The sequence below is a fragment of the Uranotaenia lowii genome, chromosome 3, assembly GCF_029784155.1.
Source record: "Uranotaenia lowii strain MFRU-FL chromosome 3, ASM2978415v1, whole genome shotgun sequence".
Taxonomy (NCBI): Eukaryota; Metazoa; Arthropoda; class Insecta; order Diptera; family Culicidae; genus Uranotaenia; species Uranotaenia lowii.
In genome coordinates, this window is record NC_073693.1 from 9,407,895 (window position 1) to 9,432,182 (window position 24,288).

Below are 24,288 nucleotides of genomic sequence, written 5' to 3' on the forward strand. Positions count from 1 at the left end.
GACTGATGAAGTTTTTTGCCACATTGATTTTTTGATGCAGCGGATGGACTGATAAGAAGTCCAAAAATTTTTCACTGGCAATGGGCTTTTGATACCAACTTGTTGTGATCGTTAGATCATTTTCTCTTGTTAGAGTCATATCGAGAAAAGGTATTTTGTTGTTTTCTTCGACTTCGCTGGTGAATTGGATATTTTCATTATAACCGTTAAACTTATCAATGACATATTGTAACTTGGACAGCGGGATTGCAGTGATAAGATCGTCAACATATTTTTTTATGAAAGGGAGCTCAAAATCCAGACTAGGTACGACGGTTTTAAGTAATCCTTCCATGACAAGATCCGCAAGGGTTGGGGATAATGGATTTCCCATAGCAGTTCCGAATGTTTGTTTGTAAAATTTGTTGTTAAACCTGAAGAAACTCGAATCAATGCAGAACTCAACTATTTCTAAGAACAAATCCAAGTTTATGTTGTGTGCATTCTCGCGAATATCATCCCAATTGTTGATGATGTCGTGTAACACTAAATCTTTAGGTATACACGTAAAAAGTGACACTACATCTAACGAAATGAGACTATAGTCTACAGGTAGAGTCACGGAGCTGATGAAATCGCAAAAATCAAAAGAGTTTACGATGTTGTAAGAGCTCTTGATCGAATTCTGTATTATTTTGCCTATGAACTTCAACAGATTATAGGACGGGGTAGTCATGTTTGGAACGACTGGTCGTAGTGGTAGTCCTAATTTGTGGGCCTTGGGGAGTCCATAAATTCTGGGACAGATCGAATTATTGGCCGTTAACTTTCGTTTTGTTAATTTATCAATTAGTCCCAAATCTGAAAGCCTTTGAACTATTTTGTTATTCGATTTTTCATATCCTGTTGTTGGATCTCTATTCAGGAGGCTATACGTTTTTGAATAAGAGATAAGGTTTGTCATTTTATTTTTATAATCATCTAGTAACATAATGACAGTTTTGTTCCCCTTATCTGATTGTATAACTATGACGTTGGGGTTTGATTTCAAAAATTGTTGTGTTATTTTCAGTGCTTTTTCACAAAAAACGGTTGTAGCATTTCGGTATGAGCACTGATTTTTTGATCGATATATGTAGTTCTGAATTATATTTGAAACTCCACATCTGTTACTATTTCGAATTCCTATGTTGTTGCTCGATTCCAAAATCAGTTCCATATCCGCAATTAGATGAAAAATTTGGGTGTCGTGTAAGTTTTTCATTGGAAGTGCGAATTTTGGGCCTAAACTCAGGAGGGCCAAAGTCTCAGGAGGCGGTTCTGTTGTAGTGGCATTATGGATTGCTTTACTATTCTCATAGGGAACAGATACCTCAGGTTCTAAAATTTGGGAAAATTTCCTTTTTGTATTGGTAGCTTGGCGGCATAAATTTTTCTCATAGAAAGACTGTTGACTGGAGAAGAAAGGAAGGTAAACTTCCGGTAGGATGGCATCTGTTATTTTGTTAGCGATAGTGGTTTTTTGCTGTTGTAGAGTACCAATTTTGAAGTATGTATGTCTTATTTCAATGTTCAATATAGTTTTCCTGAATCTCGTTATGCATCTTTCCAATTTTGGTAGAAAAGGGCTGTTTTCTTCCATTAATGGGAAAACACATTTGAATATGTTGGTAATATGTTTCGGGAACACTCCATTTTTACGACAGCGAATCAGAAATGATTTTCGACTGTTCATGTTTCCCAACTTTTTGTTTATAGATGCATACTGTTTAAATAAACTTTGAACCTGCTCTCCAAAATGGTTTTTAATTTCCAAATAGAAATTTGAAACCATATTCATCGCCATTGTTGTTAATGTTAAATTTTCCTATCGACTGGTAAGGTGATGATTTAAATGTTTTCGGCGTTTTCAGTCTCTAGAAGATGTCAAAACCGAGGTTTTTTACTACATCCGACGTTTCGGCATAATTTATTTAGCCTTTTTCAAGGAATCTAGGAACCAAAGCGTACATAAAATGGTATTAGAATTTTTGTTTTGATTTTTAGTTCAACATTGAAAACTTATGTAATCTAATTAACTTGTGTCGGAATGTTTAATTTTGTTTTTAAATTTTTGAAAAAAAGGGGGTGAATGATATTGTGATTGGGTGTACTTACAGTAATTTGTCGTTTTAACTGTCCAGTATGTTTCTTGAATCTACTAAACTGTCCGATATTAAAAATGAAATGAAATTTTGCGATTTCATCAGCTCCGTGACTCTACCTGTAGACTATAGTCTCATTTCGTTAGATGTAGTGTCACTTTTTACGTGTATACCTAAAGATTTAGTGTTACACGACATCATCAACAATTGGGATGATATTCGCGAGAATGCACACAACATAAACTTGGATTTGTTCTTAGAAATAGTTGAGTTCTGCATTGATTCGAGTTTCTTCAGGTTTAACAACAAATTTTACAAACAAACATTCGGAACTGCTATGGGAAATCCATTATCCCCAACCCTTGCGGATCTTGTCATGGAAGGATTACTTAAAACCGTCGTACCTAGTCTGGATTTTGAACTCCCTTTCATAAAAAAATATGTTGACGATCTTATCACTGCAATCCCGCTGTCCAAGTTACAATATGTCATTGATAAGTTTAACGGTTATAATGAAAATATCCAATTCACCAGCGAAGTCGAAGAAAACAACAAAATACCTTTTCTCGATATGACTCTAACAAGAGAAAATGATCTAACGATCACAACAAGTTGGTATCAACAGCCCATTGCCAGTGAAAAATTTTTGGACTTCTTATCAGTCCATCCGCTGCATCAAAAAATCAATGTGGCAAAAAACTTCATCAGTCGAGTGGAACGACTTTCCCCGAAACTAGATGATAAATCAAAAATTACCATCATGGATTCTCATCTGAAAATGAATAACTACCCACCAACACTACGACATAGGTTAATCAACAGCAGAAAATATCCATCCAAATCTATAACAACCGATAAAGAACAATGGAAATATAAATCTATCGCATATGTTCCGGGATTAACGGAAAAAATTGGAAAATTTTTGAAAACAGATTACCCAGATGTCAAACTAGCAACGAAATCAATCGCAAAAATCAAACAGATATTCACCAAAGTGAAAGACCCGGTACCAAAAGACGATTACTCAAATATCGTTTACAGTATTCCCTGCAACGATTGTGATTCACAATACATCGGAATGACGACAAACACGTTAAAAGAAAGGATTGGAGGTCATTAATCAAACAAGAAAGCATTAGAAAAGCTACGGAATGAAGGAGCAGATAAACACGACACAAGGATGACACAACTGAAAGGACAAACTGCACTTCTTCATCACAGTATTAAAAAAGATCACACCTTCAACTTAGAACGGACAAAAATAATAGATCGCCACAGGTACGTCTCTGGTCTTCAAACTCTCGAAATGTGTCACATCGCGAGAAATGGCAACACGGTCAATAAGAAGACTGATACTGAAGGGCTAAGTATCATCTACGCTGGCATCTTCAACTCCATGAAAAATATACACCAACACACCAATACACAGATAGACAATCATAACACGCAACTTTCAACAGTCAGTGATAGTGGTTAACCAAAACAAACAACAAGAAACACCAAAAATTTTATACTGTTCTTCATCAAATTTAATTTCATCCTACTTCTGTATCATTCGTAAACATCAACACACAATATATTGTAAGCCCCCCGGCAGTAAGTAGAACATGGAGCATATAATATTGTATACAAGTTTGAGTGCTAAGTTTTTCCAAACATTCACAGACAACTGGACGAGAACAATTTTTAATATCGGACAGTTTAGTAGATTCAAGAAACATACTGGACAGTTAAAACGACAAATTACTGTAAGTACACCCAATCACAATATCATTCACCCCCTTTTTTTTCAAAACTTTAAAAACAAAATTTAACATTCCGACACAAGTTAATTAGATTACATAAGTTTTCAATGTTGAACTAAAAATCAAAACAAAAATTCTAATGCCATTTTATGTACGCTTTGGTTCCTAGATTCCTTGAAAAAGGATAAATAAATTATGCCGAAACGTCGGATGTAGTAAAAAACCTCGGTTTTGACATCTTCTAGAGACTGAAAACGCCGAAAACATTTAAATCATCACCTTACCAGTCGATAGGAAAATTTAACAATTCTAAAAATCTTAAATTTACTTTCAGAACTACAAACAACCAAGTTTGCTAAGTTTAAAAAAAACAATAAGGGACTACCATTGTAAGAACAACGCCATAGTAAAAAAAAAATCGAAAAACAACCTCAACTTTAGTTAAGATTGACGAATTCCCGGTCGGAAAATGGACACGGGATGAACACTCTTCTACTAAATAATGTCGGCATCTTCAATTATGAACTATTTAATTCAGAATGTTAATTGTGATGGTAAAATTAAAATCTTTGCTTCTAAAACACATTTAAATCGGTTGATTTATTGAAAATTCTTGCCGATTTGAAAATTCACCACAAAGTGGTCGGCTTCAATCCGCTTGCTGCTCGCCGCGCTAATGAATGGGAACGTCGTTCTATTTCTCAGCGAATAAATTAGTTCTTTGAATTGCGGCACCAAAACAAACGTCGATAACTGAATTGGACGACGCGACGCGAAGCGTTCCTCCTTCTTCTAATGTTTGCAGCATTCCATTCATGAAATTCAAACCCATTTCTCCAGCAAACAACGAACGGTGCGTAACTTTCAACGTGCACCTACTAGTCTAAGAGCACTAACCAACCAGATTAAGTCTGGTTTATCCAAAACAGATCTCTCGAGCGGCAAACGGCCCGGCCTGGACTGGAATAACGAACCCATCGTAAACAACAAGCGACTTCCCGTGGGTCGACTTCCGTCTTTCCGAGCAAAACTAAAAAATGCTTTCATTAGGAAAACCAGCAGCGAACGACGGCGGATCCATTCATTCCATTCACTTCTTCTTTCTGTGCCGTTACAATATGTGTGTGACCGTCTTCTTCTGTTGGTGGTGCTAATCCAATCTATTCACTGATACCCGGCCGTCGTCGTCGTTTTTAAGACACAATTCCCACGTGGATCAGCTCCATCGTCGCACGTCGAATAGCACGCAACAGACGACGACGCGTCAATCGTTCTTCATTCTTTGTTTTTGCATATGGAAAGTCGGGTATTTAACCCATTATAAGCACTCGGATTTACTTGATCCACTTGATCTATGGACTCAAAATTCAACTCATGATCAATGATTTCTAAACCTTTTAGAAATCAATGCACAATTTAAACTTCAAAGTGATTCAAGACTTAAAAATACAGAATACAATGAACCAAACTTTGGTCTTTTTTTAGTTTGTTTCTATAATTCCGGAACAAATATTGAATTCTTCTTATGTAACAATAAGGGATGAATGACTTTAAGAAGTTGAAATCCATCCAAATAAAAAAAAAAATCTTTTGTCAACCAACCCCCCCCCCCCCTTCTATTTTTCCAAAAATCCCGAAGGGAGAAATGAAAAAAAATTAAGATATTTTATGAAAAACTGAATAAATTCTCATCAAATTTATACAGTTGCACTAGCAAATGTCGAACTGTAGCATTTGAGAATAATATAACGTGGTAGAGTTTTGTATTCGATTATTTTTTTGTCAAATTTTTGATTTATTACAAATAACTTCAATTTTAGATGTTGTGCAACGTAGTGACACGCATGTTTGTTGCATGCAAGTTTTTATTCAGTTTATTCCAATTTATTGATAATTTAGATTTTTTTACCTCCTCCCTCGTGATGTTTCATATCTAAGTGACAAAAGCAGGATTTCACATTGGTTCCAACCTTATTTAAAAATATGAACACATCAAATGTCACAAAAAAACAAAACGGAGTGATAGAATTTTGCGTACCATAACTCCGCAATAGGATAAGAAAATATTCAAAATTAAACAATATTTCAACGTGAAACGTTCATTTTTTCATTTCAATGAATAACATCTTCAAATGGTTAGCAGAATTTAAGGATTCAAAACAAAAAAAATTTGGTCCTCTGAGAAACTTTAAATTTGGCTATCCGGTCATAAACAATTTTTCTCTTGTTTTTTCCTCCTGGAGTCTCGCGAAGTATAGCATGAAAAGTAGCCATGCAATACCTCGCCAGGCAATAAATTGGCACAAAAACGGTCAGCAGGCTCGGTTCCACAGAAGAAACAAAAAGGATGTTAATTTTTCAGTACAAAATATTCAATTTTCCCATACAAACCTAAAAGTTCAAATTTACTCATGTAAACGTTACTTAAAAATTCTGCAAAAAATCATGGATTGAGTCATTTTGCATCAATGGCACAAGGTGACAACTTTGTTGAAGTAATTCGTTGTTTCCGGCCGTATACATCACTTTTGTAAATTTGTGGAAACTATCATAAAATCATTTCTTCTACCACATGAATATGTTGTAAATTAATTTTGGCATTGACTTAGGGCTAAGTGGGGTTTTGATGAACAAGGAGAATTTTCGAACAAACGCCGTAAGCACCGTAATGGCCATAGTATGGTCTCAAAACTGATCAAATGGGATAGTTTGTCATTCTATTGATAAGTTGCAGTGATAACTTGCAAACCAAACTATATCGGTATCGAATTTTGAATATGGCGAATGCACCAACAACGCTGTTTCGAGAAAAGCTCGATCAAAGTTTGACAGCTCCATTATCTCCACAATATTATTTTGTTTCCTTTATTTCTCGTAAACCAAATATCTTTCAAACAACTTTGTACAATCAAAATTTAGGTCTTCGAACGTACTTTTTCACCCAGCTGGTAACTCAGTTTGTTTACCTTTGGCACATTCGCTCTATTTAAATTTTGCAACCGATATAAATTTTATAGTTACAGCCATAACAGCCCTACATTAACAAAAAGACGTGTCTTATCAATTTACACCCTCGTAATCACGCAGTAGCATTGGCAAAAAGAAATTTAGTCTACTGAGCAACACCTGCGATCATGGAATTTGAAGTGCATATGATGAGAATTATGAAGAAAATGGCAAAAAGCCTCCAGAAAATCAAGCTTAGCAATCTTAACTAAGCTATTTACAATATTTATATGAAGGAAATACACCAACGGTGCACGGATTCACCGCAGTTCAATCAAAGCAATTTATAAATAATATTCATAGAACAACAAATGTGTATTCTGTCTGTATACACAACCCTTTGATTTCGTGTGAACTGTTATGGTTTGAATATATATTGTGTCAATGCAAATCCGGCAAATGTGTATTAGACCGCTGCAAAAAATGACTTTTTGCAACCAAATATTTTTTCGGTGCCTTTTAGGCAAGCATCAGTGTAAATTTTGAAATGATTTGGTTGATTCCTGAATCAGCGCAACGCGTTCCAATTTTGTATGGAAATTTGTATGGAAGAAGAAATTTTTGAACAATAAATCATCCAGAAAATTCAAATTACCTTGAAGTGAAGTTGGTCTTTGATTTTTGAATTTGATCACATGAATTGTACTGCAAGAATCAAGGAATATTTTTCATCCAAAGCCATATTTTTTGGGATCTTTTAGTACATCTCTGGCGATTTTTGAATGAGCAATTTGTTTTCCCATACAAATTTCCACACAAACTTGAAGCTTGCTAATTAAGGACTGGTTGAATCACTTCCGAAAATTTTATTGCTATTTCTGGCAGCAAAAACAACCAAAAAAGTTCTGGGGGGTGTAAAAATTTAATAATTTTAAATTTCTGTATAAAGTTGCAGCGGTTTAATGTGTATATACCTGGCCAGTTGCCAGATGATCGGAAATTCTAAAATACTCATTTATCTCGAATTAACACATCTTTCCTAAGGGCAGTTATTGAAACTTGAACCCAAAATCTGTTGTCGATACTGGAATCCATACACAATCCGTCAGTTGGTTACTCTTTTGGACGCTTGGCGCTTCATATTCGGAACAAGTTTCCGATTTTCTCAGGTATCTTTTTTATTCTCCTTTTTTACCGTTTTTTACATTACTAATTCTATCAAAAACGCTATTTTTTACAGCCAACCCCAATTACACATTCTCATACAACAATACGCTTTTATTTTTTCCATTTTTATCACTTTTTCCCCCTCCTTTGCACAACTAATTTTCGCACGCGCTACATTTTCACAACTTGTGCTTTTATTTCATCGCAAATAGGAATTCCACTTCCCTACCAACATCGGAATGCTCCTTTCCAATTCTCAAAAACTTGTCAGATTGTGCTTTGCGGTATTCATTCACATTAGCCTAGGCTTGCCAGATACTTTCAGAAAAAAGCGGGACATTTCACGAAAAAAAGCGGGACACAGCCAAAAAAAGCGGGACATTTGAAAAATTGTTTAAAAATAGCCTAATTGTTTAGCCAAACTTATTCGTTTAGAAAGTGCACTAAGGTTTTGTTACACGGATTTATTTTGCTCAGTTTTTTCCTTACATGACTTCTATTTACAGGGTTTTTTTTGCCATAAGGACATTTATTTTCCACGGTCCTCGCGAATAAGCACGTTATTTGGGAGAAAGTATTTCAAGTCCTACATATAAACGGTGGATTTAATACCGCGTAGAAAGCCTTTGTGTAATAACAAACAAACTTAAAATTTGATTTAGAAATTTCAAAACTCAAGAAAACTTCCATCATTGTAAACTTGAGTTTAAAATAAGGCAATTATTAAAGATTACGGCGAAAAATTAAGATCTATAATCATTTGAAAGCAACTTAACAATGTTTTTTTCATACCAAAGGTTTTTTTTATTGCATTGTTACTGCAATGCTCAGAACATTAGAGTTAATTTAGTATTGTCTAATACAAACTATCAAAAATGCTGCTTATTTTGAAGAAAAAGACGTATTTGAAAGTTTTCTGTGTTGAACCAATTAATTCAAATTGAGGCTAGAGATTGATTTTTCCAGTGTAAGTAAGTGAACTTAGTAAAAGTTTTCCAATAAAAAAGCGGGACATTTTGAGGAAAAAGCGGGACGGCGGGACATTCAACAAAAAAGCGGGACATGTCCCGCTTTTGCGGGACGGATGGCAACCCTACATTAGCCCAATTTGTACCCCTATTAAGCCCCAAATTTTCACATCCGTTGTTATTTGTATGATAATATTTAGTAATATACAACTTCTTCCTCAAAATTTGTTTTTTTTTCTTGTAACGATGTTTTCTCCAATTGCCTAATTCTGCTTATAAACACTTAGCTGTCCATCATCGCATTATTAAAAGATTCACATTCAATTACAATTGTATTCCGGATAACAGTTCTTCATATTTATTTTACCAAACCTCTTGATCAAAGTCATAAAATCGAAATGTATCATTTTATAATAATTTTTTGCCGGTTGGACAGGGTACCGCGAAATCGAAAAATAGCTCCGCACACGAAAATAGACACTGAACTTTACATTCTAGCTCACTTTTTACACACTTTAACTATAATTTTTAAAAAGGAATCAACAATTTTATTTTCGCCTATGGAATCTTGGCCATTTTTTCAGTTGTTCCATATCAGCAAATTTCTTTCTTATTTCATTTCTATCTTGAATTAGCGAGTGATCGAGATAAAATATTTATAATGTTTTGTTTAATTTATCGTAAAACTGTAGTGATCGAACAGAGAACGAAATATGTATCTCGAATAGGATTCTCAATGTGTTTAATTCGGCCTTTACTGAAGCTTGCTGCAGATAAAATTGAAACAAATACAATTGCCTGTATCTCAGTTGATTATTATTTAATTCAAGTTTTTTTCAATTTAACAACTAGATTTAAAATGTAGGGAAGAGTGGATTAACGGTGGCCATGGGGAAACGTAACCCACTCTAAATATCTCATCTGAGGGTTGAGATTAAAATCTCAATTCAACTGTCATCGTCGTTGTTCTGTGTGAGCATAGATTTCTATATGTTGTTGACTAATGTACCGTAATCTGGGGTAAGATAGGTCAATTTTTTCAATATATTTCGATTATTTTTTCTGTTAAGGGAAATGTGGCATGTTTTATATTTTTAAAACCAGTACTGGACTCCTATGAACGTAAAACATGCATGCATACTATTACACTACTCTAAATTCGATTTAAAAATCGTTTTCGTCCGTGTTCAGAATTTGATGCTTTGGTGTGACATTGATCAGTCTCTATTCTGACGGTTTTAACGGAGTTTCTTGATCATAAAGGATTCAAAATACTTCATATGTACGTCTCGGTGGTCGAGTGGTTAGCGTGGTAAGGCGGTAATCGCTAGTCCACTGATGGCATGGGTTCAATTCAAAGGCAACGGGGCTCTCCAGCCTGTGTCGCCAGGCAAGTACTCTTTTTCATGTTCTCATTCGTTCAATGACTGCCCTGCGCCTACGCCTTACAGACCTCCTACGTTTGGTTATCGATTGGATGGAAGGTTTAATGTGTGTGTGCCATTAGACGTGATTGACGAATACTCGACCGAGAATTTTGCTGAACAGTTGCTGATTGGACCCCCGGGACGCAACGAAATTAGCACAATGGAGGCCCCCGAGCCCTTCGTCACAGTCGCGCAGATTCCAGCCAGCGACAACAGTCGTCCCGGCCCTGTGTTCGAAGAAGGCAACGGGGCTCTCCAGCCTGTGCAATCAGGCAAGTACCCATTTATATCTTTCGCTGCGTTCAGTGACCCGTCCTCGTCTTGCAGAAGCCCTCCTGTCTTTCATCAGAAAACGTCGCAACACATTATTGAGCCATCCATGAACATTCTGCGCCTGTATTACCAGAACGTGCGTGGTTTGAAATCTAAAATTTCTGAATGCTTTATTGCCGCATCTGAACTATGCTACGAAATCTACACATTCACCGAAACCTGGCTTGATTCTTCAATACCTTCTAGTCAACTATTCGGTTCTGAGTTTAATGTTTTTCGCTGCGACAGAAATAGTGCCAATAGCCGTCGTAGTCGAGGTGGCGGGGTCCTCATAGCGGTTTCAAGCAAGCTTAGTTCATCAATCGTTACATTTAACTACGATAGCATAGAAAACTTGTGGGTGAAGGTGTCCAATGGAAGTAACTCATTCTTGATTGGATCAGCATATATACCACCGGAAAAAAGTCAGGATAGCTCAATTATCGATTTACATGTTGATGCGTTATCAGAAGCTAGACTACAACACCCTTCAAGTAGTATTATTTTTCTTGGTGACTTCAATCAGCCGCAATTGTTGTGGATTCCTGGACCAAGTAACAGCATGGTGTTGGATTCTTCCTCATTATTGAACACTGCTAGTGCTCAACTCTTGGACGGAACAACATTGAATGGAATGAATCAACGAAACGGGATACGTAACTTCCAAAATCGAACGTTGGATTTGGTTTTTTCGGATGAATCTATTTTGATCAGCTCCATAATCGAGGCCAGCGATGTCGTCGTCCCAATAGACATGTATCATCCTCCTTTACAATTTGAAATTTCGTTCCCGAATCCCATTGAGTTTGTAGAGGTTTTCGATACATCTGCTCGTGACTTTAGTCGTGCGGATTTCGATACAATCAACCGTGTTCTCTCTGAATATGATTGGTCTAATTTCCATAGCTGTACTGATGTTGATATGGCTGTTAGTACTTTTTGCGCAATTTTGGATGATGTTTTTGACCAATCCGTACCCCTGGTGCGGCCTCCTCTTCGACCTCCTTGGACTAATGCTCACCTGAGCCCATTTACAAAAATCAAACTAAATGATGCTACAAAACGATATAGGATATACAATCGACTTTGCTATCGCCTTTATGTAAATCGCACTCAGAGTAAACTTCGGCGTAATCCAAAACAGTTCTGGAAATTTGTAAACTCCAAACGGAAAGAATCCGGTCTTCCTGCGATACTCCAATTAAATAGTAGATTTGCTACGTCACCTGCTGAAAAATGCAACCTTTTTGCAACGCACTTCTCCAGTATCTTTTCAGTCGAATCGCCAACTGCCGATCAGCTAAACGCTGCCGTCACGCGATTACCCATTGATGTTCTGGATCTGGACGTTTTTGCTATTAGTGAGGAAATGGTCTCAGAGGCTATCATTAATTTGAAGTATTCCACTTCATTCGGACAAGATGGAATACCAGCGTGCGTATTGAAAAAATGTCGCAATTCACTGATAAAACCTCTTACCCACATCTTTAATCAGTCCCTAGTACAACAGAAATTCCCTTCCATCTGGAAAAAATCGCATATGAGTCCAGTCCACAAAAAAGGCGACAAACAAGATGTTCTTAATTACAGAGGTGTCACATCGCTAGCTGCATGCTCAAAGGTATTGGAGAGGATCGTCAACGATGTTATGTTCTCAGCTTGTCGGAACTGGATCTCTGAGAATCAGCATGGATTTTTCCCTAAACGATCGGTAACTTCAAATCTAACAGTTTTCACATCCTTCTGTATATCGAAAATGGATGGCGGCAAACAAATCGATGCTATTTACACAGATATATCAGCTGCATTCGATTCAGTGAATCATGAAATCCTCCTGAAAAAATTGCAACGCTTAGGATTTTCCGAAAGACTGTGTGCGTGGATAAAAAGCTACCTAACGAATCGCCGATTAGCTGTTAAAATTGGTTCTGCTGAATCTTTTGATTTCATTCCAAACTCTGGCGTACCACAAGGCAGCAATCTGGGTCCATTATTGTTTACGCTGTTCTGTAATGATATAAATTTGCTACTCATGGGATGTGGCGTTCTCCAGTATGCAGATGATCTAAAAATATATTTAGTTATAAACAGTCTAGCTGATTGTTACGCGTTACAACGCTTCCTGGACATAGTAGTGAGCTGGTGTGCCTGTAATTTATTGGTTTTGAGCGTTTCGAAGTGCTGTATTATAACATTTGGGCGCAGGAAACATCCGTTCTTGTATAATTACAATATACTGGGTGAGCAGTTGCATCGTGTGGAGGAAATAAAGGATCTTGGCGTCTTATTGGACAGTCGTATGACTTTTAAACGTCATTACTCTGTGGTACTTGAAAAGGCAAACCGCATGCTGGGATTCATCATACGTTTGAGTAAAGAATTCACCGATCCTATCTGCTTGCGAGCTCTGTATTGCTGCCTGGTTCGATCAATACTGGAATCGGCGAACCTGGTATGGTGGCCTTTCGAAGCTGCTTGGATTACGCGTTTTGAGGCAATTCAACGACGATTTGTGCGTTATGCTCTTCGTGAGCTACCCTGGGAGAATCCTTTAAACCTGCCATCTTATGCTCATCGTTGTGCCCTGCTTGGTCTCCAGACTCTATCGAATTGTCATTCCATCGGCCAATCTCTATTCGTGGCAAAGATTTTACGGAACGAAATCGATTGCGCATGGCTGCTTTCCCGATGTAACATCTATGCACCAGAACGAACTCTTCGCAATCGAAATTGGCTCTCTCTGGAATCAAGAAGTACACGCTATGGCAGCAACGACCCTCTACGTTCCGCAATAACATGCTTTTTACGTCATTTTACACACTTTGACTTTAATGTATCCATTTCAATTTTTAGACGTCGGATTGAATCTGATTTAAGCGTACAATTACGAAACTAAGAATGCCTATAATGTTATGTACAAATAGTATTAAGTAGATCATTAAGACACCTATGTCAGATGATATTATTTTCAATAAACAATAAACAATAAACAATAAACAATAAACAATAAACAATAAACAATAAACAATAAACAATAAACAATTCCCATCTCGGTACTGGGTGTTAAATGTTAATCTTAAGATGTCCACGTCATTTATACAGTCTGTAAAGCCTAAATTGGCTAAGACGGTGTATGTCTTTTTTTTAAATATTAACATATGCTAATTTATCAATTTAACCTTGATTTTTAACGTTTTGTTTGAAAAATATTTATAATCGAAAAAAAAAACATTTTTTTTTTGTCTCGATTATAGTCGTTTAACCATCTTTATGGCATTTGCGACTTTATCAACGTTGCAGTTGGCGGATCGTTGTTGAAAAACTCATTCGGTACAACTGTGTTCGATATTTACTCTTGGGCTCGAACTCGCGAACATCGGCTCAAGAGACAACAGACTTGCCAACTGAGCTATATCACAAGGCACAAAACAAATAACTATGATGCTGCCTACATTAAGGGGCAAAAATTATAATAATTGCTAAATAGTTTGAGCTTAGAAATCCAAATGAAATTTTAGATTCACACATTCTCCTTGGCCCTCCCACTATTTCCATTTTAATGTTTTCTTCAAAGGTAACGATTTGATAGGGTTCCTATTCATTTGTCCAATACGGGCTTACTCTTGGAAAATGTCCTTATTTTTTAAATATCAAAAATTTATCATTAAATGACTATAAAAAATAACACCAAAACTGTTCATACACAAAGAAAAAAAAGTTGTTCTTTCACATTAAACAACCCGTTTGCTTCTAAATGCTTTTTGGTATCATCAGGAGAGATGATTTTGTTTCTTGAGTTTTTGTTGAGTAATTTCTGGGTTTTTTATAATTATAATTATTATAATTATAATTATTATTATTATAATTATTATTAAGTTTTATTCATCGAACATTTTGTTTTAATGAATTATCTATACTAAGGATCTATACAAAACAATTAGATAACACGAAACAATGAAGACTGGCGTACTCGGTTGATGAATCGGCTAGATGGCTCCCCCAATTGATGTAGATGCTCAGCAATCTGGAACGTACGCATCATTGCACTCACTGGTTCATTATGTCCGTAAGATGTTCGGTGGGTTCGATTCGATAGCAAAGAGTGATGACGTAAAGTCCTCGAAGGAGCATTAAAGTTGATCATTCCTAGCAGGTTTGGCGATTGAATTTCTCCATTCAGTATTTTTGCGATGAATGATGCCTGTTGAGTTTTTCGGCGGCGTTCCAATGTTTCTAATCCCATTGACAAAATTTACCTGAATATTGCCCGGATTTTTGGTCGTCAATTTCGAAATGGAATGCTCGGAATTGTTCGGCCCGGATACGTGCTGAAAATAATCTGGGAACCTCAAATTATAATTTTTTGTCAACTCATAAACTTTGTTTCTTATTTGGTCAATTTGGATTTGAATTTGGCCCACGAATCCCCACCATATTTCAAAATCCAAAAAAAAAATCTTTTTTTAAAACAGTCAGAACACGGGAAAAATAATTTATTTAAAAAAATAGAAATTGCCTAACAATACGTTAGAAAAAATTAATACATGGTCTATCAAAAACGAACACTGTAACAGTTAGTTTCCAATTTATCACGATAATATTCAGTCTGATTTATAGACCCGGCAATTTTTTTTTTTAGTTTCGATTATTTTAACAATGTCATGTCATTTGCAACTTGACATTAGAAAACTTATTCGGTGTAACTGTGTTTTAGGTTTACTCTATAGTCTTGAACTCCCGGCCATCAGTTCAGACCGCTAGAACATTTTCGACATTTCGACTGAGCCACGGCTGATCCACGTTCACCCAACTAATTTGCAAAAAGGTAATCGCTGAATAATAAAAACGGATTGATTGCCGGTCCACAACAGGTTAATCGATATCCAATTGGCAGATTACATTTCCGTCGACGGGGTGCACAATCTGCTGCTAATGCTGCTGTGAAATCCCGGGACACCCGAGAACCGTTACTAGTTAGGTACTGACAGGTTCATCACAGAAGATGACGATATCCGCAAGCACCCGGCACCCCAGGCAAGTTGGATGCTGGGCTGTGGATCATATTTATCTAGTGTATTTTTTTCTTTTTCTTCCCCGGACGAACGTTCCATTCAACTTCAACTTCCTCTGGAAACGAGAGAAAACCTCAAGGTTGTTGGAACCTCATTCAGATGTGGTCCAACATCCAGCGACCTATCTCACACGATCTTACAGAAAAAAGACTTCCCAACTGCTGGGCGTCGACGAAGTTGTCGTCATCATTGAACTGCTGCTGGGTGTTTGCTTGCTGTTGCTGCTGATGGCACGTTATCTTTTCCTAAAACAAAGTTCCACTTGTCGCTTGTTTACATCCGTTAGGGCGTGTCGATGTTGCCTTAGCGTTAGCACGCAATGGTTCAATGTCGGTCAATTTTCTAAGTTAGGTTAAAATCTGTGTCTAGATCTAGTGGGAAGTTTCTCGTAATGAATTTACCAGTAGGTACGACGTTCTCGCTACTTAGTGCGCAGTCTCACTTTGAGTCAGCTTCTGAGAGCTTCTGGCTCTGGGGTAAAAATCAACATCATCATCATCAGCAGCAAACTTCCGAACCCAACCAAAAGGAAGGCGTCACGTCATAATAACTGTCAACAATAACCGGGTGCCTCCCCTTGAAGCGTTCCCAACTTGGTCTTTCGATCGTTAGGCGTCGTTGTTTTGCTGCATTGCGTCGTCGTCGTGCGCACGTTCTTCATCCAGCTTCTTCCGATCCAGTCGGTCGTTTGGCGTAGGGGTAACTTAGCGAATTGTTGAACGCGCGCGCTCTCGATCTTTGTGCTTAGTTTTTGGAGCTGCAGCAGTTCTCGGACGGTTGTTCATCGAGGCGTATCTCCGTAACGCGTAAAATTTGTTGGCTCGCGTAAGAGGGCAGCCGACGGTTTTGTTTATCTAGCTTTCCGTTTATCGGCGATCGTACTTTTAATCGATTATATTGTGTGTCACTTAATCTTCATGAAAGGGGAACAAGTGCTTTTATACTAAGCATTGTTAAAAGTGAAAAATTGGGAATTTAGTGTTAAATGGAATACGGAATACAGTAATAGTTTTATAAAGCTCTTCGAGACTCTTATAAAACTAAAATTTGATCAGAACCTGCTATAAAACTCGAATCATGTAACCATATTAAGTGTCTCTTCCGAATCGTTCTGAGTTTTAGGATTTGTGTTTAAATAAATGTAATAATTTTGAAAATTTGAATCATATCTACTGTCAAAAGTAAAATAAACTCTTCCAGACAACGAAAGGCTCGGAAAGAACCTTCCCAGCATTATTAGCTTTTTGATAGTCAAAGCTAAGTGTTTACCCACAACCACCTTAATCTCGCTTCCCATCTTCGATCCTGTGCAGTGAATTTCCAGCCAGCAGCACGGAAGTCATCTTAAAAATTTGAAACCGAATCCCACAGAGCAGCAACCAAAGAAGAAAGGCAGCAGTGAAACAAATCCAAAAACCATCGTCGTCTGCAGGCTGCAGTGTCGTTTGAAGTTACACATCTCGGAACGTGACCGCACACAAAATTGAGCTCTCAATTCGAACAAATCACGTCTCGATATTCGCGGCGTCGTCGTCGCCGTCGTTTTTTGATTTCTGGAGGTTTTCTTTGGTTCGGTTCTAGTGTTTCGAAAACAAATTGAAACAAGCTCACGACAATGTTAAGGTGGATGAAGTTGGAAAAGTGAACGATATATCAAGTTTAGTGAAAAACGGAAGCAGTTCCACAAACACGGGAATACATTCGAGCGATATTAAATACAAACAAGATTTTAAAAATCATTTTTGGGTAAGTTTCAATTTAAAACATTTAGGTTTTTAGAAGACTAAGTTTCTTTCTAATATAAGCTTTTGTGAAATTGAAATAAAAGCGTTTATACATTATAGGGTGGATGAAAAAGTTTGATAAATTAGAAGGGTAATTAGTCAAAACCACTAAATAAACTGTAAATGTTATAAATCGCTTACTAACACTGTTAACCCTGAATGGGAATCTAATAAGTTAATAGAACATTTATTTGTAAATAGAATATTTTTCTTCATATTTTAAAAAGATTGTCCACTTATTCGAATTATAATTAAGTTTTTTTTATATCAATAAGTCAAATTTAAAACTTTGCTGCAGTTCGATGCTATGCTTTTCAAGTGAAGTTGAGCATATCATAAGGCGGAAGCTGGATCGGGTCATTCCAGGCAAGATGCTCTAGAACGTATCTTAAGAAACATCGTTGAACTCGTTCAAGACAGTGGCATTGTGCGCTTTGAGCGGAAGTCCTCCAAGCTTGCCAAAAAAAAATTCTGTATTTTTGCGAGAAAATTTTTTTGACTTTCTGTGATTTAACCCAAAAGTTCTGAGATAGTTTTCTGTGAAGGAAATAGCTAAGATTACATTAAAAAGTCTTGAAAATTAAGTCTTTAAGTCTTACATTTTACTTTAGACAAATCAAATAACATTATAATCCTATCATGTTAACCCAAAACAAAGTAATAAATTTAAAATTTGTGAAACATAAAAATTTTAATTTTGGAATATTAGATACAACATTTAAAAAAAAGTGAAATCTTTGAATGTTCTCAAAATTCTGTGTTTTGTGACACAGATTCTTCGATGTAAATTTGCTCAAAATTCTGTGTAATTATAGATTTTTTTAAATTGCGACCCAGAGATGGGTCTTGACTCAAACATTCAGTCAGCGAAACTTTTTTGTAGAGAAATAAACTCAGGGACTAGATAAGAGAAAATCGATGTTGAAAAACATGCGAAAAAAATTCGCCTTGTCTCCCAGTGAGACTTGAACCCACATCTTGCGCCTCTCCGGGACCCATGTATTAACATTCTACTACAGGAGACCAACCTGGCGTATGAATATTATACTGGTTGAGTGTCGATGTCTATCGGAATGAAGGGAATAGTTCTCCCATGTGATCATAATCATTTTTCTTGGTCTATTTCTATTCCCATCATTTCATCTTACGGTAGTTGGAATCAAGTTTGGACATTTTTAAGAACGGCAAGATTTGGAGAGGCGCAAGATGTGGGTTCAAGTCTCACTGGGAGACAAGGCGAATTTTTTTCGCATGTTTCTCAACATCGATTTTCTCTTATCTAGTCCCTGAAATTTCATCTAAGTTGGATTCATTTCTCTACGTTATAGATTTTTTTTGTGATTTCGGAAACCTTGGAGCTTACACCAAGACAGGGTACTCCATGATGCTACGATGCTCCATGAAGCACAGTAGATGACTTCCAATGCGTAAACGTCCTCAAAATCCTTGGTGTTCCGACACAGTAATCCAAGAACAGCAAATTCTTTTGCACGACGTTTTCAGCAAATGAGGACCTGTTGTCAATCTTCACTTCTAGATCGAGAATAAAGTTCATAATCTCCAGCCTAAATTCGGTTGATTGATAATCAAAATGGATCGTTCTTCATGCACGGGAAAATATTGAAATCTTGCACTGTTTTACATTTGCTAGCTTTCCGTTTCAGCGGCACCACTCTTCTTGTCTAAAGATGTTAGCTTGAAGGGTCAGACAGTCAACGTTGTTATGGATCTTTCGAAAAATCTTAAGATTATCGGCGTGAAGGATTGTAACGGACTGAAGCGTTGAGTACAGGTCATTTACGAAGGTTATAAACAGCAGGGGTCCAATATGGCTTCCTTGAGGAACTTTAGAAAGTTTGCCAAACATTCATGAGTGCATGTTTCTTATTCTGGTGTAAACCTGGCGTTCCGTTAGATGTCTAAAACTGTCGATGATATTTGTATTTTTATCATTTTTTCTATCATTCATTCACTAATACGTCTCGTTGGTCGCGTGGTTAGCGTGGTAAGACGGTAATCGCTGGTCCACTGATGACATGGGTTCGATTCCCATCTCGGTACTGGGTGTTAAATGTTAATCTTAAGTTGTCCACGTCGTTTATTCAGTCTGTAAAGCCTAAATTGGCTCAGACGGTGTATGTCTTTAAAAAAAATAACAACAGTACTGTTCATCTAACATGAAATTGATGTTCAGATGATCGATAGCAAATTTATTCACCATTAATAGGCAAGTACGAGATTTCAAGTTTATATTATGTAGTCCGATTATTTTAATCTAAGTACAAGTTTTATTTTTTATAATTCCAAAATGTCTATTTTATTCTATTCTATTCTATTTTGCATGTTTATAGAGGATTTTAACCAGCTTGGTCATTCTTCATCTTAAGAAAGTCCCAAAATATCATATTTGGAGCGTAGCTTATAAACTTTTCTACTGGAAATTTTTTGAATACAATTTTCTGATTCAGCGTCAATTTCACATTAAAATGACTTTCTGAAAGTTTCAAGTCATTTGGCAGAAGCACGAGCTGGCGCAAAGGACTTAAAATTTGTATGGAGATTTTCGGCAAAATGTATGAAAAATCGACATACTTTCACTCTTTGTGTTCTGAAATATGTTTCCAGTATGCTAGAAAGCTCGGAATTTCAGAAATTGTAGTTCAAACAATGATAAACATGTTTGTAGAAGATTGTGACGCAATACGAGTTGACTGAGATGGGTTATCCGCAATTGAATGTGTGATTTTTTTCGCAATTCTTTGATATATCGTGAACGGTGTATAGGTGTCGATATATTTTGATGATAAAAATTAATTTTTCAGTTTTCTTTCTTGATTTTTGTTGAGTAATTATTGGGTTTTGACAAAATTTGCCCGAATATTGTCCGGATTTTTGGTCGTCAATTTTGAAAACAAATGCCCGGATTTTGCCATGTTTTTATATAAAAAGGCCGGAATTTTCCTGGCCCGGCTACGTGCTGAATAAAATCTGGCAACCTTACGATAGACGCATCAACAAAAAAAACCAACAATTGCTTGTGATACACTGAAAAAATACGTTACAAACATGAGCTATGTGGGTGTATCAGGGTGTCCCAAAAATGCACTATATCTGGGACACTGGGGGCTCAACTTTCAAAAGATTGCTTAGGGTGGAAGATACAATCTTTTATTTGGCGGCGACTCAGAAAAATGGTTTTAAGAGGTCGCACTGGTTCAAATAGTTAGTTTGATTGACTATTCACATCGACCTTGAATCATTGAACCCAAAATGCCTCACACATTTTCTGCGAGATATAAGATGTTTTTGAATAGGTTCCTTAATATAATTTTAGCAACGATCAATACATTTCGAGTTCCATGATCGCTGGTCTGGCTCAGTAGAGCTATTAACGCGCCAGCACTAAATTCCGGACTTCCGACTTCCGGAATACTTCCGACTAAGAAAAGTGAAGTACTAAATTGTCGGAAGTCTTATTTTTGTTGCCAGTTCACCCTCGACGTTTCTAAAAATATTATTAAAATTCACAATAGTTCCACATCGTCAATTGTTGCTACTCCGTGATTATTCGTAGTTATCAATTTTGACCGAAGATCAAAACTTACACGACATATTAAAAACCTACGCTAGCTTATCATAATTTCTACTCACGTGCCCGTATCCTACTTTAAATACAAATATCTGATAGCCAACACAACAACAGTACTAGGCAACAGCTAGGCTTTCTTATGCATTACGGTAGTATCACAAAAATATCTCTTAGGGCTTGTGATATAGCTCAGTTGGCAAGTCTGTTGTCTCCTGAGCCGATGTCCACGAGTTCGAGCCCAAGAGTAAACATCGAACACAGTTGTACCGGATAAGTTTTTCAATAACGATCCGCCAACTGTAACGTTGATAAAGTCGCGAATGCTATAAAGATGGTAAAACGACTATAATCGAAACAAAAAAAAAAAAAAAAAAACAAAAATATCTGGCATCCTGGCAGCCTTGCCTGGCTGCACTTCTTCAACAGGTGCATGGTTATTTCCCAGAGCATCTCTATGTCTGCTTCCGGCTGGATCTGTTCTGGCTTGGCCATGCGACGGCTGATCGGCTCGCAAAAAGGCGATTCCAGATCCCAAACAACGGCTCTATAGCTATAGAAAAACAAACGTTGGTTTGTTGTTTCTCAAAAATTTCTGCAGCGCTAATTCTTTGCTCACCCAATGGTATCGGAAAGTTGGTTCTACCTTCCGCTTTGTTCGGTTTGACCATGACCCGTCGTGGCAGGATCTTGTCGCCTTCAACTCTACCGTTGCTTGGGAGTTTGAAAGAATTAACGTCCGATTCGTACTAACCGACTTTTATTCGATTGCATTCAGCTAAAGCGGAGTGGTCCCGGTCTTTTACGGGCTACTGGATCCAAAACGAACTTTGCCGTAAAATTTTTCACCTTTCTGGCCACGATGTTGTTTTGTTTTCGTTTACTTTCCTATAGTGCGTGTTTGACATTCAACATTCTTAATTCTTAACACTGAATTTTGGCTCAAATGAACCCAATCACACCCGCTCAAAATTGAACAAGCACAAATACGTAACTATAACGCTACAATAAAGGGTACCCGTGTAGTATAAAAACAGTAGGTTCGAAGTTGCAAATTTAGATCATCTCTTTGTAAATCTATCAAAAACGGTAAAAAAAGAATACAATTTCTCATTGGAACTTGCCTATACTTGCTTATGGTCATGCGTATGATACATATACAGCCAGATCTTATCAGCATCCCGATGAGTGTGAAAAGTACATTGATTACTCATCTTAACGAGGCCGGACCCACTGTGCAGTATTGGACGTAGAGACAACTGGAAAACAGGAAGGATTTCAGTATTTTTTATTAATAACATAATGTATTTTCTTCAAAAAATGTCAGTGAATGTTTGAGTAAGGGCCGTGGTCTGATGTTTGACGCAACTTTGTCGCGATGTTCTCACAAGAACGTTGTACGGCACTTACGTCCATTTTCCTGATACAATTCCGGATTCTTGTAGTCAGTTGCTTCGTGTCCTTGGCCCTCCAATTGTTTTTATACACTAGGGCACTGAGTGAGCCAAAGAAATCCTCTATTGGGCAACACTGGGGCAAGTTTGTTGGGTTACGATCTTTCGGCACGAATGGTATCTTTTTCTCCTCAAGGTACGCCAGCCAGCCAGAACGAATGACGTCCCGCGGTATTTTTTGGTCATCCACCGACACTGTGATTTAACCGTCTCAATCTGCTCCTCCGTGTACTCCGGCGACCTCGTCTTCTTCCTGCAGACGATTCCTTCCATCTTGAGGGTAAGATGGATCAATACGTGGGAGCAGCCATATTTCCGACCGGCGTCACGCTGGCTTGTTGTCAAACAGCTTCTTTAACGATGTCTTCCTCTGCTTTGTCATTATCGTCACCGGACGACTACTTACGACCTTCTGCTCTACGTTCAGGGAACCCAGGTTACGATATACCGTACTGACAGGTACATTTTCTTCCTTAAAATGTGCCACCGTGAACTTTTTTCCTTGCTGGAAATGCGTTTCGTAGAACCGTACAATGCGTTCGTAGAGCACGTGCTGTTTCGACGCCATCTTTGCTTTGATTAAATTCAAACTAGCAAAACCAAACACGCCTACTGTTTCTAGGGAGCCCAAAGAGCAATTTTCTAGGAGAAAGAAAATTTTACGCTGTTTATTTGAGTTACTGAAAGGTATTGAAAACATTCTCATTTTTTATTTAACACCCGTTATTACTCAATTACTATCTGATTTTTAGCCATCCGGATGCACTGCTGGTTGCAGGGAGAACATGACGACGAATTTCTCACTTGAAGCCCGCGCGGTGGCAAAATCATTCCAAAATTGACAAACATGGGGAACTTTGTGTATCATATCCGATTTAAACTGAATTCTGACGAAAATGCAGTTGGAAATGTGATTCGCAACACCATTGTAAACGACTTAAGTTATCATTTCCGATACGATTTCATGTTTGCTGGGGTGTTTCGGTATCTTTAAGTTTCCTTCGAATTGTTGAACTTCCTAATTTCATCACCATCCATGCCACAAAATACACATCTTTTAATTTCACTCTTTATCAAAATCGAGCACATTTCTGTATAAGTTTCCCATCAGCACTTTATGAGCGAGTTTGCCTATTACCATATGTGCCTCTACGACAGCTTGATTTATCTTGCCTTTAGGATAACTTCATTACATACTCTAAAGGCACAAATTATTTCCAAAACCGAGAACAAAATTAATAAATAACGAACGCGCGACTGAAAAACACGTCCGGTCCAAGGTTGCCGTAATCACAGAAAAATCAATAATTTCACAGAATTTTGAGCCAATTTTCATCATAGAATCTGTGTCACAGAACACAGAATTTTAGAAATATTCACAGATTTCACAGAATTTTAACTTTTTGGACATTTTTTCAAAACTTATATTTTATGTCCATATAAATTTTGATAATTATCTTTGAATTGGAAAAATATTAGAAAATTGTTTTTTTTTTGTTTCGATTATAGTCGTTCTACTATCTTTATGGCATTCGCGACTTTATATCAACGTTGCAGTTGGCGGACAGTCATTGAAAAACTTATCCGGTACAACTGTGTTCGATGTTTACTCTTGGGCTCGAACTCACGGACATCGGCTCAGGAAGCAACTGGCTTGCCAACTGAGCTATATCACAAGTCAAGAAAATTGGTTATGTTAATTGG

The 24,288-nt window shown here is 37.1% G+C and overlaps 1 protein-coding gene across 4 annotated transcripts in view; it reads left to right on the forward strand.

Annotated features, from left to right (window-relative positions):
* The window catches only part of LOC129754424 (rap guanine nucleotide exchange factor 4), a 489,369-nt gene that overhangs the window by 192,265 nt on the left and 272,816 nt on the right, over window positions 1-24,288 (forward strand). The window lies entirely within an intron of this gene.